The sequence below is a fragment of the Electrophorus electricus genome, chromosome 4 (genome assembly GCF_013358815.1).
Source record: "Electrophorus electricus isolate fEleEle1 chromosome 4, fEleEle1.pri, whole genome shotgun sequence".
Classification (NCBI taxonomy): domain Eukaryota; kingdom Metazoa; phylum Chordata; class Actinopteri; order Gymnotiformes; family Gymnotidae; genus Electrophorus; species Electrophorus electricus.
In genome coordinates this window covers 898,136-911,642 of record NC_049538.1, presented here as the reverse complement: position 1 = coordinate 911,642, position 13,507 = coordinate 898,136, and the positions used below count along the sequence as shown (strand labels likewise).

General features: G+C 36.8%; 1 pseudogene; it reads left to right on the top strand.

The window, feature by feature from the left end:
* The first annotated feature begins 714 nt into the window (after window positions 1-714).
* On the top strand, window positions 715-12,143 carry LOC113587476 (annotated as a pseudogene).
* Window positions 12,144-13,507: the final 1,364 nt, after the last annotated feature.

The following is a 13,507-nucleotide window of genomic DNA, read 5'->3' as shown; positions in this document are numbered from 1 at the left end:
CATAATATTTATGAACTGCATACTCTCACTCAACAAACACTCTGCAGTTAACTGTGTGTATTCAGTAACCATTGTAATCTTTCTGTCCTGGAGAAAGACACTAGATCCACACTTGACCATGAGAGTATCATAGATTTCTCCACTCTGCACACTGAACTCTAATCCATGACTGTTGAATTACATGAACTGTATTGGATTGTTTATTTCTGTATTGAAAGCAAGTTTTGGCTTTGCAAATTCTGGAACTTTGTGGACATTACAACTTTGCTGATGCCCAATTTTCTAATCAATCAATCAGTTTAAAGAGTAGTTTAATAGTACTGTAGTGCGATGGACAGGTAGATGTGATTTTAGTTCTTTCAATAGCAGATCCCAAAATCCAGTGTGTTGTAAAAAACAAAACAAAAAAAAAGGTAAGAAAAAGATAATCACAAGTGCCTGTGATCATATTTGTGTGAAATTGCCACCATTCCCTATATACTTTCACCATGTGCTGATCAGATTTCCTGTAGTGTACTTAAAGGCATATAAAGAAGGTTGTGCCTTAAAAACCAGACCATGCATATGTTATTCAGAGAAAACAGCAAATGCAGACTGACCAACCTGGCCCTCATGCTTTGCCATACATCACATAAGGGTAGTTATAAGGGAAATAAAGAGCTATTTCAAAAAATTCTGAATAAATGTGATTGGAGACATCACATATTTGAACAAATGGACAAAGTTAACAACCATGAGCCAGTTCAGCAGCTGTTTGAGAAGATTAATATAATGGTCAAAGAGAATGGGGGAGCTCATCTCACACGTCAGATTTTTGAGGATTCTCTGGAGTTTGCTCAGGATGATGACAAACCTGTAATACAGAAAAAGAAGAAAACTGGGATAATTCAGAAATTTGGGGGGATTTCTATAAATCTAAAAGAAAATATTTTGAAAGAAGGTAAGTGCTGATTTGAATATAAATAAACATACATCCTGGGTTGATGAGTTAGTTCATGAATCAAAAATATTTCTGACTTTATCTGTAAAGTAAATCTGTGCCAGGTGTAGGAGGGGTACTGGCTGCATACTGCATGTTTTTCGGTAAGTATAGGCCATGTTTCCATAGCAGTGTAGAAGGGTTGACTACCAGCGACCTCCTTAAACTGAGTTCTGAAAATGGGCATTAAAAATTAAGAATGATAGTCCAGAAATAATTTTAAAAATTAAAAAATATTTATAATAGTTTTACACTGGATAACCTTTGCACATTGGTAGAAAACAAATGTGAAAAGGGTAATGGAAGATGGAAAAAGGTTTCCTACATAAATTATGTATGGGGCTAAAAGTCACAAAATTCTATTCTATCCAATATAACTGTAAACAGTAGTCTACTTTAGTTACCATGCTGAGCAGCAGGTGGAAGAAACATATAGTGCATGCTTGTGTCAGAGGTAAATACCTTGGTCAACAAAACCTAATTCTCTCTCTGGTTTTCCTTTCAACAAGCTTAGACACCAAAGATAGGCTCCATCATCATTCAGCACCACATGAACATTTTGAAAGTTAACAGCACACTTTAATTTAACCAAGTAATGGTGCAATCTAAGATAATGTCTGATCAACATTACCATGGTAACAGGTTCACCAAATTACTTTCAAACAAGGTTGCAAAGGTAACCACTTTCCTCTTATTAAACTTCAGATGAAACTCATATTTCTGGATTTTTTTCCAATGGTGAAAATTCCCACCTAAGTTCCAGAGGAATTCAGCAAGGATAACAAGCTGGGGTGGCCTCAAAATCATCAACATGTGATGCTTAACATCTGGGAATAGTTCATTTCAAGAGCAATTTATTTAAAATATCATAAATCTAAACAGTTTCATTAAAGAACAATTTGAATAGTTAATGCTATTTTAATGTATTTGTGCTTGGTGTTCAGTCCATCTTGTTTAGTCTTAATCAAGATTTGTACACACTGGAAGTTATTTCTGTTATTTCCATGCAATCTCTCTTTTTTTTTATTAACAAACATAGGAGAGATCATAGTTATTAAAACCAGTGCCATTATCTTTTGTTGTACAATCATCCTAGAACAAACCAGCTGAGCTCCTTACCATACAGCTATGTTGCTCTGCTGTTTAAACTTTGTGCCATTTATTTGTATCGTCACCCATAGGAGAACCAGAAATCCCACCTCCACCTTACAGCATGCACTCACGCTCACATGAGTGTGTACATATATACACACATGCATTTACTCTCCTTGCCTTTTACACAATTTATATTTACATTTACGGAATTTGGCAGACACTCTTATCCAGTGTGGTTTACAAAAGTGCTTTGACATCATGTATGGAGTGGGCGGTCCATTTTTGGCTTTGTAGGTGATCATCAGGGTTTTAAATCTGATGTGGGGAGCTACTGGATCCCAGTGAAAGCAATGCAGCAGTGGAATGACATTTGTGAACTTCAAAAGATTGAAGACCAGTTATGCTGCTGCATTCTGGATGAGTTATAGAGGTCTGGTGGTTCTTAGAGGAAGACCAGCAAGTCTTCCTCTTTGGAGGTGTGTATGATTGACTGGGCTAGGTTTAGGGAGTGAAAAGAGGATAAGTTTATTGAAAAAATATTTTTACTGGTCTCCAACGTTAACTGGTCATCCCTACATTTATTGTATAATAGGTTTTAATGAACTACAATCTTCTTTTCAAAAGTATTTGTATTTTTTTTTCTTTTCACTGGGTAAATCTGCATTTTTTACTTGGAGCACTGGGATTCAATAAACACATCCTTTGGCACCTTAACCTGAAGCAGACCCACATGTCTTCTCCACTGGACCATCACAGGGGTCACAGCCCCAAGACGACATTTATCCTTTCACATTCTCTGTGCTTCTGATTTCAGTCCCTGGTATTGTTCTAACTTCTCATATTCCTTTCTTTAGATGTTTCCATCACTTGAAAGTGATGCATGTATTACCCCTGCAGTTTTCTGCATCATACCACTACTTTTTTATCTGTCTGAATCTGGAGGTCACACAGGATCTTAACCTTGATGTTCTCCACCACTCTCTGTGGTTCTTCCCATTTGGGGGTGTCCAGCTCGTATGTCTTGCATATGTTCCTATATATGATTCCTGCCACTTGGTTGTGTCTCTCGGAGTATACCTTTTACTGCCAACATCTTGTATCCTTCTACTAGGTGCTGAATTGTCTCAGAGGCTCCTTCGCACAGTCTGCATCTTGGGTCTCTGGTGTGATACATCCCTGCTTTGATCAACCTTGTGTTAGTGCTTGATCTTGTGTTTCCATGGTTAGTGAATCTGTACTGTCCTTCTGTCCTACCTTTTCCAGCCATTGGTAGGATTGTCTTATGTCAGCCATCTCTATCTGTCAGCAGTACCTTCCATGGTGGATCTTATCATACTATGACACCTCCCTTGCCACCATGGTGACCACATCCCCCATCTGTACAGCAAAATTACTGCACCACAGCCTCAAACACAAATGCCTCAAAATAATCACGTGCCAACTGTTTACACTGGCTTCAAGTTAAAAGTAAATAAAATATATTTTAAAATCAACTTATTCAGCTGAAGACCTTTGTCTTTACATTTTACAATTTTCAACTTTAAAAGACCATTTATATTTGAAAAGATCCTTATATACAAACTTACATATTTTTATAGGGAAAACAACATCACTCCATAAGCCCACTGTTCCAGAAATGACATCACTCAAAGCACCCAGTCCCACTCCATTCATGAATAAGATGGGTAAGAATAACCAGTGCCATAAACAAGCATACATAATGGTCTTTAAAACTTTGAATATACTCTCGTGTATGAATATATAAACTTTGAATATACTCTCGTGTATAAAACAGCTGTGTGGTGGTTTATTGTAGACCAGAAACTTTCCAACTTGTAATGTGTAAACCTCCTATGTGGTGCTGTGTTGTAGATGAGAAACTTTCTGATCTTTAATGTATTGTAATATGCAAGTTTTAAAACACGTGTGTTGTTAAATTACAGAAAAGAATCTTCCAGATCTTACCATTTTGCTGTTTGGACACATGTCTGCAATCCACTTTGGAGATGAAAACATCCTACTTGGACTTGAGCATCACTGTCTAGACAGCCACAGATCTTCTTTGATTTTCTCTGTACAAAGAAACATATCAGAATGTGCTGTTTCAGTTATCAACTTGCTCAATTTACAAGAGGCTGAACATAATCTAGACTCCATGGACCAGGTCATTCACCAACATGTTGATGAAAATCAAATCCATGCTTTCATTTTTGTTATTCTACTGGGTCACTTCACAGATACTGATAAGGCAGGACTAGATTGGCTGCAAAGTAGGTTTGGTGAAAATGTTCTACCGTATGTGATAATTCTGTCCACTTATGAGAGAGAGGAGGACTGTGACACCGTCATAGATGACCTAAAGCAAAATCCAATTCTAGAAGAGCTGCTGAAGAAATGTGGAAACAAATATCACACCTGCAGCAAGAGCATGAACAACCAATCAGAGATGACAACATTGCTGGAGAAGATTGACCATCTGGTCTCTGAGAATAGATAGCACAGCTACACTGCTGAGATGTACCACACAGGACTCAAGCAAAATGAAAATAAGCAGGAGCATGAGAGTCAAAAAAAAGGTGAGTTTTATTTAAAGTTTTATTTTTCATCAACATTTCTTCTTGTTGACAGAAATAACTAAAAGAAAAAAATATAACTATTATATGTATAAATATAATTTTATTATAACAATAATTTAGAATTGTATACATATTTAGACTTTTATTTATTTATAATATACATTTTAATAAATATTTAATATTTTGACAAATATTAAAACAGGGAAAGTTTGTTTGAAATATGTAGTCAAGTCATCTTTATTTCTATAGCACATATAAAACACAGCAAGTGTTGACCAAAGTGCTGCACAATAGTATCAATTAAAAATAAACCAGTTCGAACTATTAAAACTGCACAAAACCTCCAACATGGAAACAACATATACTCAACATGCATAATATAAACAATATGATTAAAACAGGTAAGTAAAGCTGTGATGGAAGAACAGAACAAACCAGGACAAAACAGATTACTGAGTTTTGAAAATGACTCAAATGCCTGAGAGAATAAGTGTGCTTTTAAGTTTAACTTAAAATTATCTATTGGGGAGGATTCCATCATGAAAACAGAATTTTATTCAAGTCTTGGGGCAGCGTCAGAAAAAGCCTGATCACCTTTAAACCTCATCTGAGAAAGTGAAACAGCTAGGCACAGTTGACCAGCAGATCATAGAGTGGTCAGAGATATAGCTTTGGGCTAAGCCCAAAACGTTAAAAACAAATAATAACAAATAAAGTAAACAATGCAGTGATGCCAGTACAGGAGTGACACCAGTACATGACTGATACTCTTCCTTTTCATAGTACCAATCAGGAGATTTGTGACTGCGTTTTGGACCATTGTAAAGATGACAGACTAGACTGACAAATTCCCAGATATAACAAATTACAGTAGTCAATATAAGAGGAAATACGAGCATGGACAACTATTCTGGAGTCTAGTTCTAATATTACTAAATTATTGCCACATATCTAATGAAAAAAGGGGTTTGTCCCCTAACTTAATTAAAACATCAGCTTTTAAATCATTATTATATCCTCACCATGATTATCAACCACAACAAAATTAACAACCTAATCTACCTGTTGCCACTACTAATCTACCTGTGGTGGAAACAAGACCATTCAATGCCTGGAGGCAGAATTACTCTTTTTACTCTTTTGACTGAGATTAAGAATGCAAAATTTAATTTTTTTCTATAAATTGTAAGAATTACATGCTTTTATTTCACCTTAAAGGGGAATTCCACTTATCTCCTTCACATTTCAATGGCTTTGATGTAGACATTAAGAGTGTTTTGGTGTGAGCTGAGCCTGTCTACAGAAATTAGAGTCAGAATTGTTCACAGTTGATGTACTAGGAACTAGACACCCCGTCTGGATGTGGGTCTGATATCTGGTCTGATATGTGACCCTGATATCGACCCTGGCTAGTTCTTTGCATTACGACATTGTAATGCAGTACACAGTTACAGTTATAGAGGAAGGTATGGCAGTATGCAGATGGTGTTTTCCATTTATTATTGCAACTGGGTGCAGTGCAGTTCACCACAATTCTGGACAGTTAACCAGCAAGGTAGCTACAACTTTGGTATGACAAAGCTCCTCTAATACACAGGCACATGAGTTTTATCATCATTATGTAATGCACCCATCCCTACCCAAACTACACATACCCATGTTGGAGAGGTATATGCAGGGTATTGTAAGGAAATATAGTATTCAAATAAAAAGCTTTTTTAATTCATCACTATTTACCATTAGCAGTGTAACATATAAAAAACTTGGAAGATACATAAGTTCACAGTAATTTTGGTTAGAAGATAAAATGGATATATTAATAGAACACAGTTTATATTTAAGGTAATTCCAACATCATTCTAACAGTCCAAGGTCTGTAAGCTGGTAGACAGAATAATGATTCCAGAGAGCATGTTTAGAAAGACAAGGACTATGAAACAAAACCACAGGGGTCAAAGGAAAGTGAAAGCAATGTCTGAGAAATGAAGGTAAGGTATAAATACCAATGTAAACACAAAATAGACGTGAAGGTAAATGAGGGTGAAACTTAAACAGGTGAGGATAATTGAGCAGGGAGAGAAATGTTTATTACACTATGATTGCTGTGAAAGTGAAGATCAATGTTTATTATTGCCCTGGGTAATCTTAAATCTCATATTTTATGCCAATAGCCACAAAATAGACCTTTATTTTCATGAGTATTAGCCTCAACTTTTAAACTATTAAAATACTGGTAGATACAAATATCAATACAAGGGTCCAAAACAAGGCTGTATTTAATGCTAAATTTCTAACATGCTCTATGAATTTCAGTTGTTTTCTCTTAAATGTTCTTTGGTATATTTTTATCCCCAGGACAAAGAATTAGACAGCAGCAAGATGAGATGGAAACTACACACACCAGGCCAGAACCAGCAAAAGGTGGACAGGTACATAGTTGTTGTATAGTCTTTATATGTTGTGAACACAAATATATTACAAAGTATTCACTCCTAGGCATAAAAATAGGCCAAACACAAGATTACATCATAATAAGATTTTAATGGTCTCAGAAGCAAATAGTTGGAATATTTTGAACACCCAGACATGCTAGTTTGAAATTTATATCAAAACATTTAAATCTTCTCATTACTGTATCTTTGCATACAAGAAAACTACAGAAATTAATATCTATATTTCCATATTTTTGCAGCAACAAGCAGTGATGTGCAAGGTCTCAGGAGTACATTTTTTCTTGCATTCTTGTTAATTTTCTAGGCAATGATTTGTTGTTAGGATCATTCAGTTATAATTTACTTTATAGGGACAACTGTCAGAGCATGGAGTGGCAGAAGATTAATCAAAAGATGAAAAGCAAAATCCTAAAATAGAGCAACTCTTCCTTAGACTTAATCTCATGGAAAAGTATGAGAACAAAATGAAAACTTCAGATATTGAAGGAATCTCACTTACTTCATGTTCTCACAAACCCTGTATAAAGAACGACCCAACTGAAATTTTCCTACAGAGGTTGTTAATGATGGATTACAGAGCAAGACACATTGGTAAAGAAGAGGCAGCCAGTAATACAGATGAGGATTTCCCCAGAAAAGGAGATAAAGTTGTTTGTGATGCATTTGATGATTTCTTCTCCAAAATCCCAGTGCATTTTGAAGAACAAAAACATAATCATCCTGTTCACCCCATGGATGTCCACATGGCAGTATTTCACTGCTCAGATAGTTTCCTAAAGCAGCTCATAGTGGCGAAACTCTCCTAGTGTCAGTATGGTCTGCCTCTACTGGTGCCTGATCCCTTCGCCAGAGAAATTGAGTTTCCTCTATGGATATTTAGACAAATCAGGAAGAGCTGGAAGACCACTGATGGCTCTGGTAAAGACATTCTACATAAACCAGTTTATGGTGCCAAACCTCCAATGGTGGCATTCTTCAGGTTTGGTTCTGTGTCCTCATCTGAGTCTTAGCTGATGAATAGCCTGATCAATGAAAGACACAACACATTCTTCCACAGGCACTGCCCAGGCAGCATCAGACATTGTCTATTGATGGATGGAGTAGTGGAGATTGCCTGGTACCTCCCATCTGGGAAGAGCAATGATCATTTCCATGACTGTGTAGCATTCTGTAATCTGCATGGCAGTGCAGAATCCAGTGAGAAGCAACTGGATATTGTATCTCAAATGGCCAGTATAAATATTGTACTTCTGTCTGATCCCTTACAAATTACAGGGAAGGAAATACTGAAGAAACTCTTTAATGGCACAAAGCCACTCATCTGCCTGCTCTCTGAGGATGAGTCTAGAGTCACTGGGACAGAAAAGGAAAAATACAAAATTGGTCTTAAAGACAGGAATGAATCAAATGTATATACTGAGCTCAAAATGACAATTAAAGAGTGTCTCAGAAGATCTAATCCTTCTATGTTTATACTTGAGCATGTGAGCAAATACAAAACAATAACAACAGATGAGAACAAATCAGAGTGCCAAAGAGGGAAGGAAGCTGCAATGCAGATTAAGAAACTGCTGGATGGAGATGAACTGTGCACAATAAAGGAAAAATATTTACCCCCGTCAAGGCAAGCTCTGGCACGAGTGGTGCCAAAAGAACAAAGAACTACAGCAGCCTCATGGAAACAACCTAGAAAAGTACATTACTGATAAAAAAAGGGGAAATGATGAACATCTGTAAAAAGCAGGATGAATGTGGTCAAAGTGACCTTATTCAGATTTTCATTAAGACTCTGAATTGTCAAAAAACTGATGAGAAGCTGTACTTTCCTAAATGGCTTGAGTACTTCCTAAACCAATTAAGTTTGGATAGCCTGTCTAACCTCTGTCAAAAATATAAAGAACAGTGGTCAATGGATTTGAAGCATAAAAAGAACCCTGAAAACACAGAAAAACTGAGACTTGATAAAAAGGAACTTGAGAAAATATCAGAATAGATTAATTCTGCATCTTTTGGCTTAGAACACATTCTGAGGGAGATGTGACAGGACTTCAAATCATATCAGGATTTAAAAAACAAAAGTCAGTCTCAGTCTCAGTCAGACACTTTATCCCACTATCCCAGACTTGCTGCACAGCTCATTTTATCTGGGTTTCCAGTGGAATTGATGGATGGTGATGCTGCTCATGTTCCTCTGGTCTGGGTTTCAGCAGTTCTAGATTAACCCATGAAAATCCTGGGAGGCCAGAGAGTCTTTTTGCTGTCAGTCTTGGGGATCCAGAGCTCTGGGAAATCGACCATGTTGAATACCATGTTTTAACTCCAGTTTCCAGTCAGTGCAGGCAGGTGTACCAGAGGAGCCTTCATGCAGCTGGTCAAAGTGTCAGGGGAGATGAAGGAAGAATTGAAGTTTAACCACATTCTAGTTGTTGATACTGAAGGTCTAAGGGCTCTGGAGTTGGAAGGAGTGTCAATAAGGCACCATAACAATGAATTGGCAACATTTGTTGTAGATCTTGGAAGCCTAACCTTGATCAACATTTTTGGAGAGAACCATTCTGAGATGCAGGACATCCTTCAGATTGTAGTTCAGGCCTTCATGAGGATGAAGGAGGTCAGATTGAACCCCAGCTGCATGTTTGTGCATCAGAATGTTGGTGACATCACTGCTGGAGAACAAAACATGGAGGGAAGGAGATGCTTGTTAGGGATACTGGATGAAATGGCAAAATTAGCTGCCAAAGAAGAATGTAGGCAAACTCAGTGCTTCAGTGATGTCATATCATTTGATGTGCAGATGGATGTGAAATACTTTACAGACCTCTGGGAGGGCAACCCACCCATGGCTCCACTAAACCCATCCTACTGTGAAAAAGACCATTATTACACGAGCCAAGGAATCTTCCTTTTTAACACTGACACAAGTAAAAGACCATATTATAGACCTTTGGCAGGCACTTCTCTGTGAAAATTTTGTTTTCAGATTTAGAAATACACTGGAAATAGCACTGTATAGGAAACTGGAAGAGGAGTCTGGGACCTGGAGTCTCAGGAGTGCAATGCTAAATATTCAAGACAAATTCAACACTAACATCAATAACAATCAACTGCATAAATTTGAGTACAGTGATCTTCTGAAAGAAATGAATGAAACATTTACTGCAGTGCAAAATTCTATGAAGTGTTACTTTGAAGAAAAGCAAGAAGGGGGTGACATTCTGCAGCAATGGAGAGGCTCTTTTGAAAATAAGGTTAACTGTCTATATGAAGAAATTATGAAACAAACAAAAAGGGAGTTGGATGAAATTATTACCCAGAAAGATGCATACCAAAAATGTGAAGAGCAAAAATACCAGTATGAGAGAAAATTATTTGAGAAGAGTAAAGAGCTTGCCTTAGAGCTTAAAAACAAAGCAAACAATGAAACAGAGTTGAAAACTCAGTTTGATTCTGTGTGGGAAAAATGGGTATCTGATTTGACTACAGAAAACCTGCCTGTGAAAGATATTAAAATAGAAGAAGATATAATCCAGATCCTGTCTGAGACTTATGAAATAAAGCTTGTGTATGAGAGAAAATTGAAAGAATATGGGGATATAAGCATGAAAGGTGATTACACCGACTATGTCAAATTTAAAAAAAAAGTGTTGGTCTTCACCAGCCCCTTTAGTACATGAAGAACAAAACTCAATAAGACAACTGGTACTTACAGCCATCAAGAAAACTGAAAACCTGGTTAAGTCAAAACCAGCAGCAAAAATGGGCTACAATCCAAGATACATTCAAGAGATTGCTCTACATGTAAAGCTACTGGCAGAACACAAATCCTCAAAGTATGAGCTCAACAAAGAGTTCTCAGTCAATCTGTCACTGTCTGTATGTGAAATAGCACAAAAGGACTTTGCAGAGCAACACAAGAAATTCAGAGAGGGCAGTGATCCAGTGATTTATCTAGTGAAGATGAAACCAGAGTTACCGAGTCTTTCAAAAATACTGCCAAGGTGCCACATCTACAGTAGTTTTTGGAGGTTTAATCTGCAGCAAGCTTAGGCAGTCCATCCTGGAGAGTGTCTACAAAAGAACTGCTAAAGATCTGGCTGGAGAAATGAGGTCAAACCTTCCAGCTTTTAATGGAAACAGGTCAAAGCTGAAAAAACACATTCTTATGTTACTGGCAGAAAAGGAAGACTTTGAGGACTTCAAGATGTACTTGTTAAATCCTCGGCAGTACTTTGAGAACTTCATTAAAGATGAAGTTCAAATATGCATAACAAAAGAAAGTGCCTGTGTGAAGGACAAAATGACAAAGCTCATTGCTGACAAACAATATTGTGTGATCATGGTCGCAGATACTGCAACACATCTGGTCACACAAGAAAAAGGAGATATTAGGGCATGGCTGAAGATATTTTCAGATGGCCTCAAAGATGTGTTGGAATAGAATATTGATCATGTGGGTGATGATGACTGTTAGGACATCAGTGGTTTTCAGTTACTCACAGATGCTGTGAACAAAGAAATCTCTGATATTACTGAAGAACTGAACAGAAAAATAAGTCTCTCTCACCTTACAATGGAGAATTTCAGGAACAGGCCTGATAACATGCTGATTAAACAATTACTTACATGCTGTTGGGTTCAGTGTTCATTCTGCAGCACCATCTGCACCAACACTATTGAGGACCATAATGAAGATCACAGTGCCCCTTTCTATCGTGTCTGTGGAATGGGTTTTCTTACAGAGGAACCGATCATCTTTCTCAGGGTATTTGCACATCAAGAGTGGCAAGTGATCGTTCCTTTTACCATTCAGATCAGGAATTTCCTTGGAGAGAATACAGAAAAGCTGGCCCTAAGTATGAAAAGTGGAGCATCACCCCTGACTTCTCTGAGCTGCCATACTGGAAATGGATTGTGTGTAGATTGCAGAAAGAATTTGAAGAATACTACAACAAAACATTCCAGGAAGCGGGTCTGATTCCTGATGAATGGAGAAGGTATAGAAAGGATGATGCCATTAATAGTTTGGCTAAATATATTTAAATGGACCAGTAATACTGTATACCATAACATATAGTGTGTTTCAGAATCTCTTGCACCTAATCAAAGCACAATGTTGCTACATATTGGAGCTAGTTGGGATTGTTTTATGGAATAAAAGTCTTAACAAATCTGCCATTACCCACTGGACATTCATGTAAAATGCATGAGGCGCATGTGACTTTGCCTTTTGAGAATCATATTTGTCATTGAAATACAGATCCTTTAGGGTACAGTTTTATTTAATAATATTAATAATATGATTAAATTTGAATAATATTACTATTATTTAGCTGACCCTGAAAGAGCTGAGGATGGGGTAGATATTCATTTTGCCTGTTTAGCTCTTCTGCCAAACATTACAATCCTTATTTTAACCTTTATGCATATGTGGCAGAATGTCTAAATGTTTATTCTCTGTTACACCTAAATCTATATTAGTTCAAGTTTGGTAAATTAACAAAAAAAAGTACTGCTCATTCTAACTTTAACTATAACTATAACTATCAGTTAACTATATAACTATAACTATTAACTATAACTATAACTATTAACTATAGCAACATCTTCCATACTTTTTTTTCAAATTCAAATGCTAATTAAATGTTGCATTTTATTTTCATTTGAGTGTGCATGCTTTAAGACAATTCAAAATGAAAAATGGGTAAAAACAGATATGACAAAAGAAATGACCAGAGTCAAGATTTTTGTTTTTTACAAATATCATTGCTCACAAACAACCATGTGTGAGCAAATACAGCAACATGTGTGGTCACACGGGTAAAAAAAGAAAAAAAAAGAAAAAGAAGATATTAGTACATGGCGGAAGACAGTCTCAAAGATGAGCTGGAATATAATACTGGTCACCTGAGAGGTGATGATTGTCAGGACATCAGTGAATTTCAGTTACTCACAGATGTGAAAAAAGTAATCTTTGTAATTACTGAAGAAATGAATAAAAAAATAAGCAGTTTGTCTGATCTTAAAATGGAGAATTTCAAGAACAGGCTTGATGGCATTGCAATTAAACACTTACTTACATGCTGTTTGGGACTGGGCTAACACAATTTGGATGGAAGATAGCGAGATCACCACAGACTATACTCTTTTCCTCTTTCCAGAAATCAGTTTCATGCTGTTTTAGATCATGCCTTGGAAGGCAATGCAAGTGGTGAAATATTGTCCTGTTTAAAGCAGGGTTCTTGTTCTGCTGTAGATTACACCCTAGAATTCTGCAGCAAATACTGGATGGAACGAGCTGGCTTTGAGTATGATATATCGGCAAGGACCATTGTTAGGGAAACAACATTTTAGCTTGCTGGCTAGCTATCAAAATCCACTATTGTAGCAATATTGTAAAGTAACAT